Source organism: Leopardus geoffroyi, chromosome E2, assembly GCF_018350155.1.
Source record: "Leopardus geoffroyi isolate Oge1 chromosome E2, O.geoffroyi_Oge1_pat1.0, whole genome shotgun sequence".
In the NCBI taxonomy this organism is placed as follows: domain Eukaryota; kingdom Metazoa; phylum Chordata; class Mammalia; order Carnivora; family Felidae; genus Leopardus; species Leopardus geoffroyi.
In genome coordinates this window covers 25,192,810-25,219,684 of record NC_059335.1, presented here as the reverse complement: position 1 = coordinate 25,219,684, position 26,875 = coordinate 25,192,810, and the positions used below count along the sequence as shown (strand labels likewise).

General features: G+C 40.1%; 1 pseudogene; it reads left to right on the top strand.

Moving 5' to 3' along the window:
* The first annotated feature begins 546 nt into the window (after nt 1-546).
* LOC123577825 lies at nt 547-26,354 on the top strand (annotated as a pseudogene).
* The last annotated feature ends 521 nt before the right edge of the window (nt 26,355-26,875 follow it).

The window sequence follows — 26,875 nt, the reverse complement described above, 5'->3', positions numbered from 1 at the left end:
CCTTCTACAACCAAGGGAGTCTTGCTTATAGTAGATACCCCCAAAGTCCTGCAGGTGGGAAATGGAGGGGTAGGAAAAAGTGAGGAAGACAGGCCAGCTCTTAGAGGTAGGGTCAAGCCCGGGTAAAAGTACCTCCCAGCACCTCACGAGACTGACAGGGCTTTTGGCCGCCATTCACAGAGCCAGCCAAAATGCAGGGCCAGGAGATGAAGCTTCTCCTGGCCAACAATTGGGGTCAGGAGATGAGTTTTTTCCTGGCCAGTCATAGGAAATTGAGATAAGGGATGCCTTTTCCCCTTTTTTCTATAGCTGAGCAATTCCCCAACCAATGCCAAACTCCTTTGGGATGCATTCTGAAAAAGCAACTCACTTTCTTTTGCATGGAGGCTTGGCCTGAGTACAAATTGGAGGAGGAAACCTGGCCGCCAGGGGGAAATACCAATTATAGTACTATCCTACAATTGGACTTGTTTTGTAAACATGAGGGGAAATGGGGAGAAGTCCCCTATGTTTGATGTTTTGGGGCTTTAAGAGAAAAATTGCGACATGTGTATGCAATGCAAGGTCAACCCTGGCTTATTGGCAGCCCTTTCCAAGGTCCAGAAATCAGAAGAAACAATTAAGGGCCCATTACCTGTACCCAAAGCAGACCTAGAGAAGGAGGAAGGGAAATCTTCCACCTCAACTTCCTCCTCCTTGGGTCCTCGATCTATATATCCAGACTTAAAAGAAAAAAACCCACAAATGTGCACTTCTGCTCCCTGCTGCCCACCTTACTCAGGCCCTCCCCATAATGTAACAGGTGTGTTTCCCCTACAAGAAGTTAGAGTGCCAGGAGAAGGGACACAAAGAGGCACCACTATGATAAGATTACAAGTACCTTTTTCATTACAAGATTCAAGACAGATAAAAGGAGATCTAGGTAAATTTTCTGATGATCCAAGTAAGTATATAGAGGCCTTTCAGACTATCACGTATGTTTTTGAGTTTACCTGGAAAGATACAATGCTTTTGTTGAATCAGACTCTTAATGCTGAAACATGGGGTTCTGGTAGCGGTTGAGAGATATGGGGATGAGCAACTCATTAATTATCATGGGCCAATTATGTGGCCTTTCAGGGCACTGGAAATGAGAATGTCCTCAGAGGGGACAATTGAAGTCGAAACCCATAAGCCAGGCCCCTTGTGTGGAGACAGTCACTGGAGATCTGAATGCCTTCAGGGACCTCAATCTGCAAGGGCTCAGATAACCAATGTCCCTGAAAGGGACTGATGCTGCCCAGGGTTCTTTACAGTGGCTCCCCTCAACCAATTACTTATTGGAAATCCAGAACCTCAGGTAACTCTAGATATAGAAGGAAAAATGGTTGATTTCCTTCTTGACACTGGAGCCACATTTTTTGTCCTTTCCACCTCCTGGCCAACTATCCAAATGCAGTGTAACTATTAGAGGCATCTCCAGAAAATTTAAGACTAAATTTTTTTTTCTCAGCCACTGGGGTGCATATGGGGAGACTTGATTTTTTCACATTCTTTTTTGATAATGCCAGAGAGCCTCACTCCCTTGCTAGAAAGAGACATTATGACTGAATTAGAAACTACTAGCTCCAGGACAGACAAACAATTGCCTAAACTTACAGCAATCTGGATATCAAAGGTCAATCTTTCCTTGAGGTAAATTACACCTGATGGAGTTGTTCCTATAGAAACTGGATGGCCAAAGGAAGATTTGAAGATTGAGAACCAAAATCTAGTTCAGGTACTTAGTTATTCTAATCAACACTATTACAAGATCCAAATAAGTATGGGAAAGAGAGGAAAAACTATAGTCAAATTAATAAAAAATATGACTAGACATGCCAGCGATTTTTTTGATGGCTACAATGTGTCTTTCTCTCCTATGGTGTGGCTTCCTCCCTAGGAGGCATTACATTTGGAATATTGATGTTTGTTGGTATAATATTCTTTTTATATGTCATTTGTAGATGCTGTTGCATATGCCAAAAAAAAAAAAAATAAGACATCCAAGAAAATTTTGCTAGTGCAGATTTTCCAAACACCCTCCCATTATATCAGACATCTGGATCGACCGCTGAACCTGCCCTGACTGTCTTTCTGTCATCATCCACCCCTCCCTGCCTGCCCATCAGCAGGAAGCAGTTAAGATCTGTTGGTCTTGTCCCAATTCCTAAAGGCAGTTAGGGGTAAAGGGGTCACATGTTCAGAGAGGGGAATAGCTGGGAGCATCTGACCACAGCAAAGCCCCTTGGGCATAAGGTTCCTCTTAAGAATGTAAGACACATCTCCTCCCCCTAAGGTTCCCCTCAGGAATTTGACAAAGACCTGACTAAAAATAAGTAATAGACCATAAAACGTATGACCCACAAGGAACAGTATGGCCATAGACCACCCCTCATACAATGGAAATGAGCCAATCAGGAATGGACAACCCAGCACCTAGAGCTATCAAGCCAATAAGGGTAGAACCTGAGAAGGAACAAGGGGGAAGGAAAGGGGAGAACGACCAGAAAAACAAGGACCCTTGCCTATAATTGCAGGCATTCACTTTCCAATGCCTCCTCTCTATAAAGAGAGCTTTTCTACTATTCTTCCTTTCTGATCTCATACTCTAATAAATTTTTGCAAGCTGCTCTTTCTGTGTCCACCTCTTCATTCTTTGAAGCAGTGAGACAACAAACACTGGGTATTGAGGTAAAAAAAATCCTGCAACACATCCTCCCAGCAAATCAATATTCACCAACCCACAAGCTCCCCTAGCCTCCTTGTTTCAGTTTTTATCAAAGCTTCATTAGATAGGCATGATTGATTACATCATTGACCATTGGTGATTGAACTCAATGTCTAGACTCACTCACCTCCCTGGAATTTACAGGTGGGGCTGAAAGTTCCAATCCTCTAATCATGGTGCATGGCCAGCTCCTCCCTTGAAACTATCTAAGGGCTCACCTTCAGCCACCTTCTTAGCATAAACTCAGATATGGTTAAGAGGGACTCATTATGAATAACTAAAGACACTCCTATTACTCATGATATTCCAAGGGTTTTAGAAGCTCTGTGCCGGGAACTGAGAACAAAGACCACATATGTTTTGTTTTATCATTTCATTTTACTTTTTTTCATCATAAGTGTCTCTTTAATCCCTATCACCTATTTCATCCACATCCCCACCCACCTCCCCTCTGGTAACCATCAGTTTGTTTTCTGTAGTTAAGAGTCTGTTTCTGGGGAGCCTGGGTGGCTCAGTTGGTTAAGCATCCGACTTCGGTTCAGGTCATGATCTCGCGGTCTGTGAGCCCGAGCCCCGTGTCGGGCTCTGTGCTGACAGCTCAGAGCCTGGAGCCTGCTTCAGATTCTGTGTCTCCCTCTCTCTGACCCTCCCCCGTTCATGCTCTGTCTCTCTCTGTCTCAAAAATAAATAAATGTTAAAAAAAATTTTTTTTAAAAGTCTGTTTCTTGGTTTGTCTGTCTTTTTCTTTGCTCATTTGTTTCTTAAATTCCACATATGAGTGACATCATATAGTATTTATCTTTTTCTGACTGACATTTCGCTTAGCATTATACTCTCTAGCTCTATCCATGTCGTTACAAATGGCAAGATTTCATTATCTTTTTATGGCTGAATAATATTCCATTATATATACAGGGATGCCTGGGTGGCTTAGTTGGTTAAGCTCCCAACTCTTGATATCGGTTCAGGTCTTAAGCTCATGGTCATGGGATGGAACCCCACATTAGGCTCCACACTGAGCACAGAGCCTGCTTGGGATTCTCTCTCTTTACCTCTCTCTCTGACCCTCCCCCCTCTCAAAATAAGTAAACATTAAAAAATATTTCATTATATATATAAATATATATATCTCATTATATATAATATATATAATATATATATATTACATATATATATATATATATATATATTACAGCACCCCGTAACAGTCTATTTTTAAATTGATACCAACTTAACTATAATCACATACAAAAACTCTACTTCTATATGGCTCCATCTTCCCAAATTTTATATTATTAATGTCAAAATTCCATCTTTATATATTCTGTACCCATTATATGGATTTACAATTATTCATAAGGAGGAACTGGAAGTAAGTCTATACTTAGAGAACCAGTACCGTGGTCTTCCATTTTCAAGGTGCTAGTTCTGGGCCCTAGCTTTTCTTTCTTGCCTCAGACTCAGGCCCTCAGCATGCTGGATTTGGTACCTGACTAGGCACTTTGATCACAAGTGCAGAGCTCCTCTTTCTCAGGACACAGAGGACAGAAGCTTTTGAAAAATTTGGAAAAATAGACCATAGAATAATAACATATCTGAGAAAAAGGCAAATTCTACAAAGACTTGTACTAGTCTAGAGCACCCAGGTCCCTACTGTAGTCAGGGTCTCACAGAGGTCAGGAAAGGCTCCAGCTAATTCCATTATTTAAGGGTCACTTTAATTAAGGAGGAAAAAAGGCCAAAGCAGGGTATAACAATTGTGGTATCCTTTTATTTATTTATTTAGTAAACTTTTTCATATAAAAATGCTCAAACTCATAGAAAAGTAGGACATTCATATATCCACCAACAAGATTCAGCAACTGTTAACATTTTTGCTATATTTGTTTCATTTATATATAAATAATTCATCAAATCAAAGATGACACTGATTGTAAGACACCCCATTATTTTACATGAAAATAAAATAAACACTGCTATTGTTTAAACACCACCAATTTCTAAGATACATTCCAATTTTTAGGGATATTAAGATATAAAAAAAGAAATGTGTCTAAAGATTGTGTGTTACATAACTCCACTATATGAAGTCCTACATCAGGTAAAACTGATCTATGGTGAAAGAGATAATCAGAACAGTGGCTCCCTCAGTGAGGGGCTGGAGAGAAGATTGATTTGGAAAAGGCAGGAGGAAATGTTCTGAGGAAAATATTCTGTATTTTGATAGAATAATGGCATTTATCAAAACCCATTTCTTTGTAAGATTTAACATGTGTATATAATACATAATACTATATTATATCTCAGTTAGAAATTAAAATAACAAAATGTGACTTGACATTGATTTTTGTTTTTGCTAAAACATTTAAAAGGTAAATTAAAGTAAATTCTTCATGGGGAAAAACTGAGAGCTTTTTCCCTGAGATCAGGAACACGACAGGGATGTCCACTCTCACTGCTGTTGTTTAACATAGTGTTGGAAGTTCTAGCATCAGCAATCAGACAACAAAAGGAAATCAAAGGCATCAAAATTGGCAAAGATGAAGTCAAGCTTTCACTTTTTGCAGATGACATGATATTATACATGGAAAATCCGATAGACTCCACCAAAAGTCTGCTAGAACTGATACATGAATTCAGCAAAGTTGCAGGATACAAAATCAGAAATCAGTTGCATTCTTATACACTAATAATGAAGCAACAGAAAGACAAATAAAGAAACTGACGCCATTCACAATTGCACCAAGAAGCATAAATTACCTAGGAATAAATCTAACCAAAGATGTAAAAGATCTGTATGCTGAAAACTCTAGAAAGCTTATGAAGGTAATTGAAGAAGATATAAAGAAATGGAAAGACATTCCCTGCTCATGGATTGGAAGAATAAATATTGTCAAAATGTCAATACTACCCAAAGCTATCTACACATTCAATGCAATCCCAATCAAAATTGCACCAGCATTCTTCTCGAAACTAGAACAAGCAATCCTAAAATTCATATGGAACCACAAAAGGCCCCGAATAGCCAAAGTAATTTTGAAGAAGAAGACCAAAGCGGGAGGCATCACAATCCCAGACTTTAGCCTCTACTACAAAGCTGTCATCATCAAGACAGCATGGTATTGGCACAAAAACAGACACATAGACCAATGGAATAGAATAGAAACCCCAGAACTAGACCCACAAACGTATGGCCAACTCATCTTTGACAAAGCAGGAAAGAACATCCAATGGAAAAAAGACAGTCTCTTTAACAAATGGTGCTGGGAGAACTGGACAGCAACATGCAGAAGGTTGAAACTAGACCACTTTCTCACACCATTCACAAAAGCAAACTCAAAATGGATAAAGGACCTGAATGTGAGACAGGAAACCATCAAAACCCTAGGGGAGAAAGCAGGAAAAGACCTCTCTGACCTCAGCCGTAGCAATCTCTTACTCGACACATCCCCAAAGGCAAGGGAATTAAAAGCAAAAATGAACTACTGGGACCTTATGAAGATAAAAAGCTTCTGCACAGCAAGGGAAACAACCAACAAAATTAAAGGGCAACCAACGGAATAGGAAAAGATATTTGCAAATGACATATCGGACAAAGGGCTAGTATCCAAAATCTATAAAGAGCTCACCAAACTCCACACCCGAAAAACAAATAACCCAGTGAAGAAATGGGCAGAAAACGTGAATAGACACTTCTCTAAAGAAGACATCCGGATGGCCAACAGGCGCATGAAAAGATGCTCAACGTCGCTCCTCATCAGGGAAATACAAATCAAAACCACACTCAGATATCACCCCACGCCAGTCAGAGTGACCAAAATGAACAAATCAGGAGACTATGGATGCTGGCGAGGATGTGGAGAAATGGGAACCCTCTTGCACTCTTGGTGGGAATGCAAACTGGTGCAGCCACTCTGGAAAACAGTGTGGAGGTTCCTCAAAAAATTAAAAATAGACCTACCCTATGACCCAGCAATAGCACTGCTAGGAATTTACCCAAGGGATACAGGAGTACTGATGCATAGGGGCACTTGTACCCCAATGTTTATAGCAGCACTCTCAACAATAGCCAGATTATGGAAAGAGGCTAAGTGTCCATCAACTGATGAATGGATAAAGAAATTGTGGTTTATATACACAATGGAGTACTACATGGCAATGAGAAAGAATGAAATATGGCCCTTTGTAGCAACGTGGATGGAACTGGAGAGTGTTATGCTAAGTGAAATAAGCCATACAGAGAAGGACAGATACTATATGTTTTCACTCTTATGTGGATCCTGAGAAACTAACAGAAACCCATGGGGGAGGGGAAGAAAAAAAAAAAGAGGTTAGAGTGGAAGAGAGCCAAAGCATAAGAGACTCTTAAAAACTGAGAACAAACTGAGGGTTGATGGGGGGTGGGAGGGAGGGGAGGGTGGGTGATGGGTATTGAGAAGGGCATCTTTTGGGATGAGCACTGGGTGTTGTATGGAAACCAATTTGACAATAAACTTCATATATTGAAAAAAAAATAAGTAAATTCTTCAGCATGCATCTCCAAAAAATAAGAACATTCTACTATATAACTGCAATGCCCTTATTTTATACCTAAAAATTTAACAACAATAGTTTCCTAATATTATCTTTGGTCATATTCAAATTTCTCTAAATGTAATTGTCTAGTGTTTTATTTTACTTTTTTGAAAGAGAGCACGCACATGTGCCTGTGAGCAAGTGGTGGGGGGCAGAGGGAGATGGAGAGAGAGAATCTTGAGCAGGCTCCATGCTTAGCATGGAGCCTGATGTGGGGCTTGATCTCATGATTGTGAGATCATGACCTGAGCTGAGATTAAGAGTTGGCTGCTTAAACTGACTGAGCCACTCAGGTGCCCCTGTTTGTTGTTTTTAAGCTTTTTTTTAAATTTTAATTTTAAAATTTTATTTGAGAGAGAGAGAGAAAGAGAGTAATGTAGAGGGGCAGAGGGAGAGAGAGACAGAGACAGAGACAGAGACAGAGACAGAGACAGAGAGAATCCTCAACAGGCTCCATGACCAGCAAGGAGCCCAACATGGGCCTGGATCCCATGATCCTGGGATCATGACCTGAGCCCAAATCAAGAGTCAGATGCTCAACTGACTGAGCCACCCAGGTGCCCCTTAAAATTTTTATTAAAAAATAAAACACATATACAGAAAACTATACCAAGCATAACATATGGCTTTGAAAATTAACATAAGGTGAACTCTCTTATAACCACCACTTACAATAAGAGATAGAACTTTGCTGGCCACTCAGAAGTAATTCATGTTTCATCTTAATCACAACCAACCCTTTTTCAAAACGACTACAATTCTGGGCAAGATTCCCTGAATTTTGGCATGTTGATAGCAGGTTGTTTGTTTCTGTGCCCTTTATACTCAGTTGGATACAAAATCTTTGGCTCACATTTTCTTTCCTTGATATGTTAAATATGTGACTCTATTTTCTTCCAGCATAAAGAATTGCTGTTGAAAATCTAGTGGAAATCTAATTTTTTTTCTATTATAATTCATTTGGCCTTTTGGCCTAGATACAAAAAAGGATCAATTTTATTCTTTCTCTTTGAAGTTTAGAATATGTCTTAGTGTTTGTCTTTCTGGGTCAATATTTTCAGTTTTAAGGGGTGACTTTTCAAAATGTAGTTTAAAAATCTTTATTTTAAGAAAGTTTTCTTGAATAATTATTTTTACTATTTGTCATGTTGTTACCTTGGTTTGGTTTTCATTTGCAGTAACCCCTAAAAAACATGTTATATATTATTTACATGGCTTCAATGTTTGTCACTTTCTATCAAATCTTCTTTCTCTTTATTCTTTAAAAGCTTTCTTTTTTCACCTTCTACTTCTCATATAAGGCAATATCTATAGTCTATATATATTCTTGTTTCTTTCTGGTTTAGTTTTATTTCTGAAATCACTTTTATTCTGAATTTTCTTTAAGTTTTGTCATTTAACTGCAGTATTTTTCTAGTTCTGATTCATGTTAATCTTTGATACCTTGTATCTTTTGAAGTATCTTTTAGCTAGTTTTGAAATACTAGTTTATATTTTTCATCAATTTTGTGGAAGGGAACTTGGTCAATTAGCTTTAGGAATCCACGTTGTTTAAACTGCTCCAGCCTCTTCAGATCTTATCGGAGACCCCTTGTACTCATCCAATATTGGAACAGGCAAACCGTCTGTTGCTTCAACTGCTTTGCTTGAATCAGCCCATTCTGCCTTCCATAAATACAATTTTGCCATCCCATCAGTTGCCCTGTTTCTTCCCTCTGCTTTCTCCTGTATCAATGTGAATATAATGCAGATTTTGTAATACTGGTACTAGTTGTCCTCACTCTCGTGTTTTTGAATTTTGCGGGGACACCTTGTCATTTGACCTTGTTGTCCACAGTTGTTTTTGGTTTTAGTATCTAGTTACTGTCTGCTTTTTTTTTGTTGTTTTTTTTTTTGTTTGATGGGGAGGGGATTCAGGGAGATTAGAAAACCATGCCACTGCTGTCTCTTTCCAGAATTGTCGGGGGGTGGGGGGTGTGGGTGGGAAACGTGCCAGGAGAGCTCAGGAAGCAAATTATATTTTCATCCAGGACCATGTGCCTAAACCACAGTTAAGTGTGAATAGGAGAAGATGGGTCCCCGGAAGCAAGCTATCATATTTTTGAACTCTATATCAAAAAAGAGGAAACAACAGATGTTCACTACAGTGTTTTATGTAACATTTCATTTGAGGGATTCTACTATTAAAAAAAAAAAGAAAGGTATGATAGCTCTTCCTCAGCACTGTCTGTAGGAGGTGGCAGAAGTTTCCTACTTCATCATGGTCACCCTCAGACCTCTGGTGAAACCTGAGATCATTAAAAAGAGGACCAAGAAGTTCATCTGGTACCAGTCAGACCCATATGTCAAAATTAAGTGAAACTAGTAGAAACCCAGAGCCATAGGGTGCTCAGAAGATTCAAGGGCTAGATCTTGATGCCCAACATTGGTTAAGGGAGCAAAAAGAAAACAAAGCACATGCTGCCTGGTGGCTTCCAGAAGTTCCTAGTCTGAACTGTCAAGGAGCTTGAAGTGTTGCTAATGTGCAACAAATCTTACTGTGCAGAGAGTGCTTACAATGTCTCCTCCAAGAACCACAAAGCCATTAGGGAAAAAGCAGCTCAGCTGGCCATCAGAGTCACCAATCGTGGCACCAGGTTGTGTAGTGAAGAAAATGAATAGACATACAGCTTATGTGCACATCATATTTGTGTTAATAAAACCATAAAACTACCAAAAGTATGATAATACTTGTCAAAGATAATGCAATTACGTGACTTGTCCTTTAACCCTATTTTGAAGTTAACTTTTAATTATATGAATGACTTACAAATACATTCCTTTATAAGAGATTAACACGTACATAAGGCTAAAGTCCTCTTTGACCAGCTCACCAATCCAAATCCCCTGGCTGTTTTTTTGATGCCTGGCTGACTTTGCCCTATCTTCAACAAACTTCTGTCCCATAACCTTCTGCCCTGCTGACAGAGCATTTAAAGTCATTTTGACATTAACTAAAGTTAAATGTAATGATGAAAATGAACCTGCTAATAGCCATTTGGGGAGGATTATCTGTGCTGTTTTCCATTTGTACAAAAAATGTAAAACTTGAGAATGGTTGAGAATTTAAGAAATTTTGCTCTTTCTCTGTTCTATAGCATGGTGAGGGCCTTAGACATTGTTTTATCTTTGATCAGCAAATCTTACTATTCCACCACAGTATTGGTAACTAATGGGCTTTTGGGCTCCCCTTTCATAAGGTTTGTGGAGATTGTTTTGATTATAGTGCATTATGATTCAAGTTGCAAAAAACCGTACTCATATTGGCTATTAAAAAGGGATACACTGGTTCATGGAACCACACAGTGTGGAGGTATTTGACACCTCAAGAGTCACTGGATTCAGGGCCCCAATGGGGTCATGGCAATACTATGCCTTACTCAACTTCAGGGGCTCCCATTATATTGCATGGCATGAGCCCAACACTAGGTACTCTTGGCAATGCCCCCATAGTCCTGTGCTGGGAGGTCTTCTCTTTGTTCTGCTTTCTCTGTTGACTCCCTCTTAGTGGTCTCTCTTCATAGCAGTAAAGTGCTGTAGTAACTCATCTCCCCACACTCCCCACTTGCTTCTCAGGAGAGAACAGAGGACTTCTTTCTCCCAAAGGCCCCAGGAAAAATTCCATCATGATTCACTGGCTCTGATTGGGTCACAGTCCCAGCTCTGAGCCAATCACTGAGGTCAGGAGAAAACTGATGTGCTGATTGGCTCATGCCTAATCAAGGTTGGCAGCTTCTTTAGCATCTCTTGAGTGGTAGCAGTGGGTAGAAGGACACCAGGAATGGTTAACAGAGTGGGGCTGTGACAAGGAATGGTTCCATCTGACTTAGATGGCACCCCCTCTTACAAGGCAACATATCATAGCAGTTGGGAGTGTTGACTATGGAGCCTAATGACCTTGGTTCCAAAATTGACATAACCATTTAAGAGTTATGGACCTTGGGAAATTACCAAACCTCTTTGGGCCTCAGCTTCTTCATCTGAAAAGTAGGGGATGACAGCAATACCCCCCATAAGATTGTGCGACATAAAATTGATTATATATGCATAAAACACTTAGAATAGAGAAAGGCATGGGATAAGATCTAAAGTCTTTGCCATTATTGACAGATTTAATGATCCTGAGGAGAAAGTAGGGGAAATATTCCGTACAGCAAGTCTTCAATAAAGGGTAGTGTTCCTTTAATCTAAGGTGGGATAAGCTAAGATAAAGTGACTGGAAGTGACCCCTTTCATCAACTCATCCATCTTAGTTTGGAAAGATATGCTTGCAGGTTCCATGCATATGCATGATGAGGTATGGTTTGCATTGAGGAGATGGGGGGGTGGGTGAGGGCATCACTGTAGAATGCCATTAAGAGCAACTCATTGTGAGATTTGATTCACAAACATTGTTCTAGAACTTTAGACTCTGATTCATGATTCTGCTCCCAGCCTTGGGAGCAGCAACCACTTCAGTTTGTGATGCAACATGCTGACTTATAAACCATTTTTAGCTCTCCTCCATACTTAACACAGCCATCCCACAAATGACTCAGGTTGCAACTAGAGGGGAAACTGGGGACTGTGACTGAACTTTCTCTCTAATGGAGTGTAAATTGTCCTTTTGAATAGTGCCTTTTTCATAAATCTCAGGTCTTGAACATGGTAATTAAGAGAAGCCTGAAAAACAAAAGAGGCTTGTGTTCCAGGCCTTCTTTTCAAATCCCCAATGTTGAATTCTCTGTGCCTGTGTCTCCGCCTGGCATTTGATTTCTCCCAACAACCTCCTCCCACCCTTTTCTTAGTAACAATCTCAGATCCTGGCAGAAAATGGCATGCAAAGCTGGGCACATTTTTATTCTACGCAGACAGCGTTATATAAATCTTCTTGCTTTAAAGTACTTTCTTTTGCCCTTTATTTCTTTTGTGTGCCTTTGGGAGTCTGCTTGGATTCTTAATGGGCCATATCCTTGTCTGGCTTTACTTGTGCTTTTAAGCAGAACAATGGATTCCAATGACTTTCATCCAGGCATTCACACATTTAATGAGGACCTACTATGTGGCAGTTGCTGGTGTAATCAGAAGGCTCCTCCCTCTCCTTTTAAGCTAGTTTTTCTGTCCAACAAACTCTACTTTAGAACTGCCCCCTTTTCTTTTCTTTTCTTTTCTTTTCTTTTCTTTTCTTTTCTTTCCTTTTCTTTCTTTCACTTTCCTTTCTTTCCTTTTCTTCTTCTTTTTTTAAAAGGCATAGTCTTAGCTAAAAGGCCTAATTCCTATATGGTTATCCCTATTCTGGGTGGCTAATGAAATGAGATCAAGGCCATCAATTCTCCCAGGACTGTATCAGGCTATGTTACATTTCCCTGTTTTCTAACATTATTCTAAGGGCATCTTCCTCCTGTCATTCATCTTGCTTATTTTCCTAAAGTTAGGTCAACATCATGACTCTTCAGGAAAACATTCCTGGATCCTTCTGATTTATATGTTCCTCCCCTAGACTCCCTTGGGTCCACCCTTCTTGGAGAAAGCATTGCAGTTGGACTGTGAGCAGTGATTTACTCGGCTATCTCCTTCACTAGCATAGAAGCCAGGCAGGGACCGTGTCTGATTGGACTTACTATCTCCAGTGGATGAATCAACACATATTTACTAAGTACCTACTGTACCAGTGACTGTACTAGGCTCTTGGGACAACAAGATCTTATTTCTTTGAAGATTACAATCTCATAGAAAGATACACACTAGGTTAATAGTTACACGTCATTTTACAATCTTGAACTGATCAGTGCTTTGAAGGAAAAGAACAGGATATTAGGAGACTGTGTGGTAGGAGGACACAGAGGTTGGATAAACAGGACTTTTGCCTGAGTAGGAGTGCAGAGGGAAAGCTAGGAGGGCTTTCTGTCAGGAGACTTTGAGGTGTACTGAATGAGTCAGTAGATTGTGAGTAGGGGAGAGAGGAAAGGGAACTAGGCTGCTTGGTCATCATGGGCATCTGCTGACTTGGCTTGTCCTGTGTCCCTTCTCCAGGTGATATTACCCTGATTTTTCTTCTTGGGGATCTAAGCCTTCCTTATTTTCATTCTCACCACTGCCTTCTTTTAGTAATAGGCATTTGACTAGTGATCATGTGATTAGTCTAGGGATGAATTTGGACCTCAGTCAAGTCTGGGAGTCTCAGCAAAACTATTCTTTTAGTGCTTGGGAGTTTGTACTCAAAAGAAAAGGGAAAAAGATAGATGAAGACAGGTAGATTCTTGATGATTTTTTTTCAGCACCTGGATCCAGCCATACCTAAAACTCATGTGTCTAATGAGTTTAATAATTGTGTCTAAATTCACATATGGCTCTCAAAGCTATTGGCTAAACCTCCCATCTTTTTATTTGGCTTAAGCTCATTTTCACAGGGCTTCAGTGACTTGCAACTAAAAGTGTCTTTATTAATACAATGATTTTAACTGATGTTACTCATTTGCTAAAGCCAAAAGGGCTTGGGGGAGGCCAGCCAAAGCAATCGTGGAGGTCAGTTAGCCAGAAGGAGAGGCAGCTGAAATACACTAATATTTCCTGTACTGACAGGGATTCCCCCAAGCCTTTATATTCTACATTCTCTTCCTCGGAGATCCAGACCCTTGGGTGTGCATCAGTGTTTAGTGTCTAGTAACAGATGCACTGAGGGAGAGCTGTTATAGGGAGATACAAATACAAACCTTCCCAGGCTCTGGCAAGGCAGGGTGGTCCGGTACCTGAGGTGCTGGAAAACCACAAGCTGCCTCTGTGTTGGAGGAATGAGGAACAACCATGATTTAAGAGTGGAGAGCTGGCAGGCAAACTGGTTTTTGCTGGACCTGCAGAGCCAGGCAAGCTGGGTCGGTCAGTGGCTTCTGTGAGCAATGGCACTGGTGGGTCATGTCCGCCATCTAGCGCCAGATGTCACTTTTTGCAAGTTGTTTACTGGCTATTTCCAGCTGGAAGGTTTTTGAGGGCCAGTTGGAAGGAGGAGGTCACTACCTCTGTCTTTACATCAGGAAGAAACTCAAAATCAGATTTTCTATATTATCTCCAATTTACCTTCTTGCACTCCCAGAGCCTAACTGATTGGATAGGGGAAAAGGGTAATCATCTCACAATGTTAAACTTCTGTCTCATTTCAAACCTCTAGGGTACTATGAATTTTATAGATAGACCAGATAGATTTGATAGATAGATAAGATAGGTGGGTGGGTGGATGGATGGATGGATGAATGGATAGATGGATGGTTGGGTAGATAGGTAATTAAAAAAATAAATCCTGTAATGGTCATATTTATGATTCAGTGTTCTGGCAAGAAACAGCACACTCCAAAGCAGTACCTGGGGAGAGTTTAATCAAAGGACTACTTACAAAGGACTACTATTTCTCACTAGAAGGAACCCAGGGAAACAATCAAGACCTGGGGAAGCATGCTAGAGTTAGTGGCAGTAGGAAGCAGCTACAACCCATAGGCCTGATGGAAGAAAAAGAGGGAGAGGACCCAGCAGAATCTGCTCTATGGAAGAGGCCACTTGACAGGTGCTGTGGTCCCAGCTGCTGGTTCTTGACTGGGTTCCTGAGAAGCACACTAAGAAGAGGATTCATCTGTAAGTAATTTATTAAGGAAGTACTCCCAGGGCAGATGGGAAGTGAAGTGTGAGAAGCAGGGCAGCACAGGTGAGAAAGCCAGGCAAAGTGTGATCCCAGGCAAAGTCCTCTGGAGGGTAGTTTCAGCCTGATGCTATAGGGGAGTTTTGGAGGGTAGATTATGTTTCAGAAGACCTGCCTAGAGGCAGAGAGCCTTAGCATTGAAACCCTCAACCTGGTAGTCACCAGTTAGGTGGGAGGGGAGGAAGCATGGGAGTTACCTAGGTCCTAGACTTTCTGAATGTTCAGTTAGGGTGAAGGGGTAGTTTTGAGGCTCTGCAAACACTGCCTTAACATAGCTGTAGGTGCTGGGTGTTAGAAGAACACACTGAAAATCAGTTCAAAGGGATCTAAAGGGATCTGGGTGAAGCAAGAAGGAGGTGGTGAAGGAGGAAGACACAGATGGTTTTGAAGTACAAAAGGATTGTTTGGGGGGAAGGAAGGTAATGCCTGTGAAAAATAAAGGGGGAGGCTGAGAACACAGTCATATCTGACAGTCAGCCAATCCCATGGGAACTCTGGAGCAAACACTGATCATGAGAGGGGTCATGCACTGGGCAGCAGTGACTTGTTGCCGTGTCTAGTCATTGCCTGGTAGTTGACCAGGAAAGGCAAGATCCTGAAGGTGGCACAACTGGAGGCTGTCTCCTTGCAGCTGAATAGCAACTTCTTTTAGAAGGGAGATCCAAACAGAGCACCTCCACAGCTGCCACACTTAATGAAATGTAGCATATTTGGTTGCCTCAGCCATCTCCTAACACTAAGAAGGAAGAGCCTGCCCACAAGGAGTATAGGTACAAGGGGCAGAGAGAGAAACATGAGAGAAACGTGGCCCTTGTGGTTCACATGAGCACATAGATCCAGCTGTGCCTGACACCCATAATATGCTTGGCTTTTTTGGTTATGTGAACTAATAAATACTCTGCTTAAGTTATTTTGAGTTTGGGTTTTCTGTTTCAGCAAAAGAAAGATTCCTGATTCATACATTCCCTGAGCTTCACTTAACTGTAAATGAGGTTCATGATACCATTTTGCAGGGTTTGAGTTGAAAGAGGGACAATTAATGTAAAGCACAGGCACAGAGTAGATGCCCAATAAATAGCACTTAATATTATGAGAGGAAAAAGCAAAGGGCGCAAAGCAAGGTATAGACACCCCTGGAGGCACCTCTGTGTCCAGGGTAGGCCAGTGGGCTGAGTTCAGCACTCAGTAAGGATAGTGCCTGGTTGAGCTGTCCAGTGGGGCCCAGCTGTAAAGCAGGACTGGCCTCTTGAGTCACTGTGACCCTGTGGCTTTTCTGCAATGAGTGTTCCCTGACCCAGTGCATTATTGTCCATGTAGGAGTAAAAACAAGTCTTCTTTCTAGCCAAAGATGAGGATTGTCATCCTCTTTTTCTTTACCTGGACAGTCTTTGAATTTATTTTTGTTACTGTTGATTGTAAACTATGTAAATGGTTCTTTTGTGGAAGTATGTAAAGTTTATAATAAAATAAAAAGAATAAATGTGACCACATTTGCAGCATTGTGTTGATTCCAAAGCTTTGGGGAAAAACAACAACAACAAAACAAGAAAGAACAGAGACTTATAATTTATAACCCAAGAGCTATTTTTAGTTTTCTGAGAGAAATGGGAAATTTTATATTTTAAAAATCTGCTGGGCTTCCCACTGGTCTTCTTCTCTTCTCCCACCAAAAATTTCAAACCTTTAAAAGACTTCTTAGTAGAGACTCTGTGTTCTGAATGTTAAAACAATGACAGCAGTAGAGGTGGAGGCTGCTACATCTCATTTCTCCTAATCTCCCCGGGGAAGTTCATGTCCTAATTATTACAGAGAGCAAAAAGTGGCTTTGAATAGCTATTTTGGTTCATTGAGCACTTAATACCTGTTATTAAAGAAGCTCCTACCTGGTCTGATTGCTTATTGTGAGACTAGAGCACCTACAGTTACTTTAATAGCATGCATGACAGCTCTTGGGTAAAGTAGATAACATCAAAAGCCAGTGGAAAGTGGAGTCCTCTGGCACCTGCTCTGGTTCTTACTTTCTTCCTGTCTTCAAGTCAAGGAGAGACTAGATGATTTCGACTGTTTTTTCTCATTTTTCTTAGGGCTTGGGGGACCACAAAAGCCCATATTTATGTCACTTCCCTTGTGGTGCCATCCCCAGCATGCCCTGGCAGAATTAATTATTGCTTCCTTTGGTATCTGTGGTAGCCAGCATCCAGAATGGCCTCCAATGATACCTGCTTCCTGGGTTACATGGCCTTACTTAGTACCATCCTACACTGAATGAGGCTGACCTGTGTGACCAATAGGATATTGCAGAAATGAGCATATAACTTCTGAAGTTAGGCCATAAAAGACATTGTGGAATCCTTCTTGTTCTCTCTTGGATCACTTGCCCTGTGGAAGTTTAGCTGCTGTGTCATTAAAAGACAGTATTTTTAAAAGATGTCCACAGATTCTTTGATACATCTCCCTTCAGGAAATGGAGCTTAATTCCTTTCTCCTTAAGTGTGACTGGACTTGTTGGCTCACTTTTAATGAACAGAATATAGCAGACATAATGATTTGTGATTTCTGAGATTTAGTCATGAAAGGAATCACAACTTTACCCTTGCTGTCTCTCTTAGACTATGTGATCTGGGGGGAAATTCCCTGACATGAGGACACTCAAACATCCCTGTGGATAGATCCATGAAGCAGGGAACTGGGACTGCCAGTTGACAACTATGGGAGTGAGTCTTCCAGGAGGCATAACCTGCAGCTCTGGTCAAGGCTACAGATAGCTGGGTTCTAGCTGACAACTTGACTACAACCTCTTCATGAAAGATTCTATGCCAGAATCACCCAGCTAAGCTGCTCCTAAATTTATAATCATTTAAGTTTTAATTAAGTCTTAAAAAATGCATGTAATTTATTATTATCAGCTAAATTAGAGAAGGAAAATTTACTTATTTTTTCATCCTAATGTGGCAAAAGAAACTTTACTGTTTTTGGTTTGGTTTTGCCAAGAAAAGCCAAAGTTAACAGTCAAGAGCTAAGACTGTAGTATATTATTTGTGGAGATATACTGCTTAATGAAACAATAAAACTATAAAAATGTAAATGACTTTACATACAAAACACAAAGAAGGGGCACCTGGCTGGCTCAGGCAGTAGAATATGTGACTTTTGATCTTGGGGTCATGAGTTCTGGCCCCACGCTGGGGGTAGAGATTATTAAACAAATACATAAATAAATATTTTTAAAAACCACAAAGAAATAAATTCAAAACCAAAATAATCTTTTTAGAAATCAGGGGGTAACTGACATATAACACTGTATGAGTTTCAAGTATACAACATAATGATTGTATATGTATATATTGCTAAATGATCACCACGGCAAGTCTTCAGAGTGGTCCCTGTCCGCCCCGCCCCCACCTCCGCTGAGGGCTCTGCTATTTTGAGAGAAATACACCAGTGAGAGCTGGGGCTGCTTCCCAGGAGGAACTTAGGCTCACTTTGGTTTGTTTCCAGGGTGGGGTTATTTTAGAGATTCCTCCCCGCCCCCCCCCCCCCCAGGCCTCCCTCTCCTGGTTTTGCTTGAATCTTGGCTGTTGGCGGCTCAGAGTGGGTGGGGTAGGGCGGGGGTGGCCAGGGGTGCCCCATAGGGACCCTGACCCTGTTGCTGTGTCCTCCTCTCTCCTGTTCCTGCTGCCCATGAGGGCCCCTGGACTAGCTGGGCCTGGGACCAAGGTGTCTGGACAGGCGGCTTGTTTGGAGAAGTGACTGTTGGTGGAAGGCTGGGTGTCCCTACTTGACTCACCTTTTTGGTCAAAATAAAAAGAATTATCTCAGGTCAGAAAAAAAAATACAGGAGGTGGCTGAGATGCCAGCAGCTCCAAGGGCAGGGGAGGGGGTGGTAGGGTGGGTAGAGTGGCGCCAAGTGCAGCAGGGGTGAAGGTGGCAGCCCGTGGCCAGCAGGCAGCATAGGTCGCATTCTCCTTGCTCCTAGGCCATGGGTGCCAGGGCAGCAGGGCAGCATGGACAATAAGTCAAGACAACTAGACAATAAGTCTAGTTAATATCTGTCACCATACAGTTACAAAATCTTTTTTTTTCTTTTCAAGATAATCTTTTAAAATAAATATTATTGGATTAAAAAGACAACAGAAAAATAGCGCAACTCCTTTTGAAAAAAACAGTTTGACAGTTCCTTAAAACATGAAACATAAGGGGAGGTTTCAAGATAACAGCCTAGGAAGATCCTGATCTCACCTCTTCCCATGGACACAACAAATCTCCACCTACGTTCAGAATAATTGCCTCTGAAGATGACCTAGAACCTGGATGGACAGACCCTCCCAGCAAGGGATGGCACTGAGATGGGTAGAAGAGGCAGAGATGTGGTTATGCTAAGGAAAAAAAACTACACACCAGGTACAGCACTCCACTGTCAGGAGGGATCTCAAATGTACAGAAATTTTCCCTGAGGAGTGAGATATTCGAGCTCCAAATCAGGCACCCCAAACCTTAACTCTACACAAGAGAGATGATCTGGCAAAAAGCTATCTTTGAAAACTAACAGGGAATACTTCAAGGAAAACTATAGAACTATTGGGAAATGCACTTTTGAAGGGCTTGTGTGCAGACTCACTTGACCTAGAAACTAGCACAAAAACATCAGATGGAAAAGTACATAGATCACAGGTGAAGGAGACCCACTTATGAATGAGAGAAACAGCTGGAGAGGCAGGAGGCAGGAGGCAGCTGGGTCTCTCTCTGGGGATTGAAATTGGCAGCAACCATTTTTGCTACGTCATTCTGCTCTGCTGATCCCAGCAGTGATGGCTGCCATTTTGGAATCTCCTTCTAGATTGCTAATGCCTTGGGGTATGACTTTTTGAAAGCATCACACAACCCTGTGTGTTGGCTGGGCCTCACAGCTGACAGAATGATAACTCTGCCCACAGCGCACCAGCAACAGTCAAAACTGGTCTTTATAGTTAGCTGAGACAGGAGCCATACCCCCCACCAGTGTACCCAAAGCACCTATGGCTCTGCCATACTACAAAGGCAACACAATTGGAGCAGGTGGCTCTGGTGGCCAGGGATTGTACTTCCGGGTACCACACAACATCTTTACTATAAGGCCATTCCTTCAAGACTGGGATACTTAGCTGTACTACCTAATACACAGAAACAAGCATACAAAGTTAGGCAAAATGAAGAAAGAGAGGAATATGTTCTAAATGAAAGAACGAGATGAAATCTTAGAAAAAAACTAAATGAAGTGAAGATAAGCAATATACCTGATAAAGAGTTTAAAGTAATGGTCATAAAGATGCTTACCAAACTCAGGAGAAGAATAAACATAGTGAAAACTTCAACAAAGATAGAAAATATGAGAAGGTATCAATCAGAGCTGAAGACTATAACAGAAATAAACAATACGCTAGAGGGAATCAACAGCAGATTAAATGATGCAGAAGAACAAATCAGTGATCTGGAAGACAGGGTAATGCAAATCACCAAAACTGAACAGCAAAAAGAAAAAAGTATCTTTAAAAATGAGGATAGTTTAGGGGCGCCTGGGTGGCACAGTCGGTTAAGTGTCCGACTTCAGCCAGGTCACGATCTCGCGGTCCGTGAGTTCGAGCCCCGCGTCAGGCTCTGGGCTGATGGCTCAGAGCCTGGAGCCTGTTTCCACTTCTGTGTCTCCCTCTCTCTCTGCCCCTCCCCCGTTCATGCTCTGTCTCTCTCTGTCCCCCAAAAAATAAATAAACGTTGAAAAAAAAATTTAAAAAAAAATGAGGATAGTTTAAAGACAACTACCAGGTATCACAGAGACTGCCACACACGATGAATGCAGAGATCCACACCAAGACACACGCTGCAACTAAAATGTCAGAAAGTAAAGATGAAGAGAGAATCTTAAAAGCAGCAAAAGAAAAGCAAATAGTTATATATAAGGGAAACTTATATATAAGGGAAGCTGATTTTCCAGCAGAAACTTTGCAAGCTAGAAGAAAGTGGGACAATATATCCCAAGTACTTAAAGGAAAAAAACTTATAACCAAGGAAATTCTACCCAGCAAGATTATCATTCAGAATTGAAAGGGAGATAGAAAGTTTCTCAGACAAACAAAAGCTAAAGGATTTCATCACCACCAAATGTGCTTTACAAGAAACATTAAAGGGATTTCTTTAAATGGAAAGAAAAGGCCATAACTGGACACAAGAAAATAAATGAAAGAAAAAATTCTAACTGGTAGAGGCAAACATATAGAAAAGGTAGTGGATCAACACTTATAAAACTAGTATGAGAGTTAAGAGACAAAAGTAGTAAAAGCCAATACATCTACATTAATTAGATAAGAAATACATTAAATAAAAACATTGAAATTATGACATCAAAACACTAAAAGTGTAGTGTTTTTGGAATGTGTCTGAACATAAATGACCACCAAATTAAACATTTTTTTTCATATTCATTTTTGAGAAAGAGAAAGACACACACAGAATATGAGTGGGGGAGGCGCAGAGAGAGAAGGAAACACAGAATCCTAAGCCAGCTCCAGGCTCTGAGCTGTCAGCACAGAGCCTGATGCAGCGCTCAAACTCATGAACCATGAGATCATGGCCTGAGCCAAAGTTGGATGCTCAACTGACGGAGCCACCCAGGTGCCCCTAAATGACCACCAACTTAAAATAGACTGCTACATTACACAGGTTGTTATGTAATCCAGTCAAAAGACATAAGGTGGCTAAATGGATAAAAAATATGCTGCCTATAAGAGACTCACTTCAGATCCAAAGACACACACAGAAGGAAGGAGGGATGGAAATGGAAAGGAAAAGAAAGTTGGGATAACAATAATTATATCAGACAAAATATACTTTAGACAAAGGCTGTAAAAATTGACAAAGAATGGCATTATATAATGATAAAGGAATCAAACCACAAGAAGAGATAACACTTATAAATATTTATGTGCCCACAATAGGAGCACCTAAATATATAAGCAAATATTAACAGACAAAAAGAGAGAAATTGACGGTAATATGATAATAGTAGGGAACTTTAAAACCCTACTCACATCAATGGATGGATCAACCAAACAGAAGATTAATAAGGAAACATTAACCTTGAGAACATCAATGGATAGAAGAGTACAATGGATTGAGAGAGAACATCAATGGATAGATCATCCAGACAGAAGATTAATAAGGTTGGGGTTGTGGGAGGGGGGGATGGGCTAAGTGGGCTAAATGGGTAAGGGGCACTAAGGAATCTACTCCTGAAATCATTGTTGAACTGTATGCTAACTAATTTGGATGTAAATTTAAAAAAATAAAAAATAAAACAGGTTAATAAATAAATAAATAAATAAAAGAAGATTAATAAGGAAACATTAACCTTGAACAACACATTAGAACAAATAGACTTAATCTCTCTCAGAGAAAAGTCCTTCTAGGAACAGTAGAATACACATTCTTCTCAAGTGCACATGGGACATTCTTCAGGATAAATCACATATTAGGCAACAAAACAGTGTCAATAAATTTAAGAAGAGTAAATTAAGAAGATTAAAATTATATCAAGCATCTTTTTCAACCACAGTGCATGAAACTAGAAATCAACTACAAGAAGAAAAGTGGAAAATAACACCAACATGTGAAGACCAAACAACATGCTTCCAAACAACCAATGAGTCAATGAAGAAATCAACCAAGAAATAAAAAGTACTTTGGGGCAAATGAAAATGAAAACACAACACTCCAAACTGTATGGGATGCAGCAAAAACAGTTGTAAGAAGGAATTTTGTAGCAATAAAGGTCCCACCTCAAGAACAAGAAAAATCTCAAATAAACAGTTTAACTTTACATTTAAAGGAGCTAGAAAAAGAAGAACAAATAAAGTTCTAGCTACAGCAATTAGATAAGAAAAAAAGAATAAAAGGCATCCAGAAGAGCAGCAGGAACTGCTGCCCAAACCACATCTCCTAACCAGAGAATTGTGCAAAGCCTCAGTTCAGTTGAAGTAGTATCAGGTCTCATTTAACAAGCAAACCAGAGCACACCTAGTTAAAACTTGCCACATTCTGGCCAAGGACCAAGCACTGCCCACTGCAGGCAAAGAGAGCCCCTGAAGGAGACTGACCTGAGGGACAGAGCAGCCAAAACACAACACCAGGGTGCACAGAGCACACACCAGAGACAATCTGGAAGAGCCAGGCCCTGGACACTATACAATCTCTTCTTCAAAAGGCCATTACTTCAGGAGCAGGAAACACAATCGGCTTTTCTAACACAGAGAAGAAGGCAGAGACTTAGACAAAATGTCAAAACAGAGGAATTCATCCCAAATGGAAGAACAAGATAAGGCCATGGCCAGAGATCTAAGCAAAACCGATATAAGTGGCATGCCTGATGGAGAATTTAAAGCAACAATCATAAGGATACTTGCTGGGCTTAAGAAAAGAATAGAAGACATCAGGGAGACCCTTACCACAGAGATAAAAGTTAAAAAAGAATCAGTCAAAAATGAAGAATACAATAACTGAGATTGGAAACAGGCTTGATGCAATGAACAGCAGACTGTAAGAAGCAAAGGAACAAAAAAGTAACATAGAAGACAAAATAATAGAAAATAATGAAACTGAACAAAAGAGAGAAAGAATAATTATGGAACACAAGAATAGACTTAGAGAACTTAGTGACTCCATCTAATGTAATCACATTACATTTATAGGATTATTATAGGAGTCCCAGAAGAAGAGAGAAAAAGAGGCAAAAAAATTTAACTATTAGTTAAAAACTTCCCTAATGTAGGAAAGGAAACAGACATCCAGATCCAGGAGGCACAGAGAACTCCTATAACATCCATGGTCAAGATATTGTAATTAAATTTGCAAAATATAGTGATAATGAAAAAAATCTCAAAAGCAGCAAGACAAAAGAATTCCTTAACTTACAAGGGAGAACCCATAATGCTACCTGTAGATTTCTCAACAGAAAGTTGGCAGGTCAGAAGGGAGTGGCATGATATGCATAAGAAAAATCTCTAGCCAAGAATACTCTATCCAGCAAGGCTATCATTCAGAATAGAAGGGGAGATAGTTTCCTAGACAAACAAAAACTAAAGGAGTTTGTGACCACTACACCAGCTCTGCAAGAAATATTAAAGGGGATTCTGAGTGGAAAGGAAAGACCAAAAGTGAGAAAGACAAGAAAGGATCAGAGAAAAATCTCAAGAAACAATGACAAAACAAATAATAAAATGCACTAAATGTATATTTATCAATAATTATTTTGATTCTAAATGGACTAAACATTCAAAGACATATGGTATCAGAACAGATAAAAAAAAAACCAACCAAGGGCCATTTATATGCTGCTAAAAGAGATTCATTTTAGACCTAAAGACACCTGCAAATCGAAAGTCAGGGAATGGAGAAACATCAATCATGCAAATGGATGTCAAAAGAAAGCCAGAGTAGCAATACTTATATCAGATGAACCAGACTTTAAAACAAAGACTGTAACAAGAGATGATAATAAACAAGAAGATTTAAGAATTATAAATATTTATACACCCAACAATAAGGCACTCAAATATAAAACAAACAATTAGAACAAACATAAAGGAACTAATTGATAATAATACAATAATAGTAGGGGAGTTTAACACCCCACTTATAGCAATGGACAGACAGATCATCTAAACAGAAAATCAATAAACAATAACATTCAGTGAGACACTGGACCAGATGGACTTAACAGATATATTGAGAACATTCTACCCTAAAACAGCAGAATACACATTCTTTTCAAGTGCACATGGAACACTCTCCAAAATATATCACATACTAGGTCACCAATCAGGCCTCAACAAACAAAAAGATACCAAAACACTATGAAACTTGAAGTCAGCAAGAAGAAAATTTGGAAAGGCCACAAAGACATGGAGGTTAAACAACATGCTACTAAACAATGAATGGGTCAACCAGGAAATCAAAGAAGAAATTTAAAAAAAAAAACATGGAAATAAATGAAAATGAAAACAGCACAGTCTAACTCCTTTGGGATGCAGCTAAAGAGAGAAGTAAATAGCAATACGGGCCTACCTTAAGAAGCAAGAAAAATCTCATATAAACAACCTAACTTTCCACCCAAAGGAGCTAGAAAAAAAAAAAAAAAAAAAAGAACAACAAATGAAGCCTATAGCTAGCAGAAGGAAGGAAATATTAAAGATTAGAGCAAAAATAAATGATATAGAACAAACAAACAAAAAAACCAATAGAACAGATCAATGAAATCAGGAGATGGTTCTTTGAAAAAATTAATAGTTGATAAACCCTTAGCCACACTTATCAAAAGGAAAAGAGAAAGGACCCAAATAAATAAAATCACAAGTGAGAGAAGAGAAATAACAACCAACACCACAGAAATACAAACAATTGTGAGGGAATATTATGAAAAACTATATGCCAACAAATTGGACAATCTAGAAGAAATGGATGAATTCCTAGAAACATATAAATGACCAATATTGAAACAGGAAGAAATAGAAAACTTGAACAGACTGATAACCAGCAAAGAAACTGAATCAGTAATCAAAACATCTCCCAACAAACAAAAGTACAGGGCCAGATGGCTTCACGGGGAATTCTACCAAACATTTAAAGAAGAGTTAATACCTTTCTTCTCGAACTATTCCAAAATAATAGAAAAGGAAGGAAAACTTCCAAATTCATTTTATGATGCCACATTAGCCTCATATCAAAATCAGATAAAGAATCCACTAGAAAAGAGAACTACAGGCCTTGCAGACACTGCCACCCTGGAGCCACCTGCGGTTTCCAGCTATGGTCAACCTCACTGTTCTTCAACATTGCTGTAGACAGTGAGCACTTGGTCCGTGTCTCCTTTGAGCTGTTTGCAGACAAAGGTCCAAAGACAGCAGAAAACTTTTGTACTGTAAGCACTGGGGAGAAAATATTGGTTATAAAGGTTCCTGCTTTCACAGGATTATTCCAGCATTTATGTGCCAGGGTGGTACCTTCACGTGCCATAATGGCATTGCTGGCAAGTCCGTCTATGGGGAGAAATCTGATGATAAGAATTTCATTCTGAAGCATACAAGTCCTGGCATCTTGTCCATGGCAAATGCTGGACCCAACACAAATGGTTTCCAGTTTTTCATCTGCACTGCCAAGACCTAGTGGTTGGATGGCAAGCATGTGGTCTTTGGCAAGGTGAAAGAGTGCATGAATATTGTGGAAGCCATGGAGCACTTTGGGCCCAGGAATGGCAAGACCAGCAAAAAGATAACTATTGCTAACTGTGCACAAATCTAATAAATTTGACTTGTGTTTTATCTTAACTTCCAGACCACTCCTGTACCTCAAGAGGGCACCCTTTTGTCCCCATCTGCTTGAAATATCCTATAATCTTTGTGCTCTCACTGCAGTTCTATGGGTTCCATATTTTCCTTATTCCCTTCCAAGTCTAGCTGGATTGCAGAGTTAAGTTCATGATTATTGAATAAAAACAAAAGAACAACAACAGCAAAAAGAACTACAAGCCAATATCCCTGATAAACATTGGTAAAAAAAATTCTAAATAAAGTACGAGCATACTGATTCCAACAACTTGTTTGTTTATTTTTAAAGTTTATTTAGTTTGAGAGAAAGAGGGAGAGAGGGAGAGAGAACATGAGCAATGGAGGAGAAGAGAGAGAGAGAGAGAGAGAGAATCCCAAGCAGGTTTTGCACTGTCAGCACAGAGCCCAATATGGGGCATGAAGTCATGAAATGTGAGATCATGACCCAAGCCAAAACCAAGAGTCAGATGCTCAACTGATTGAGCCACTCAGATG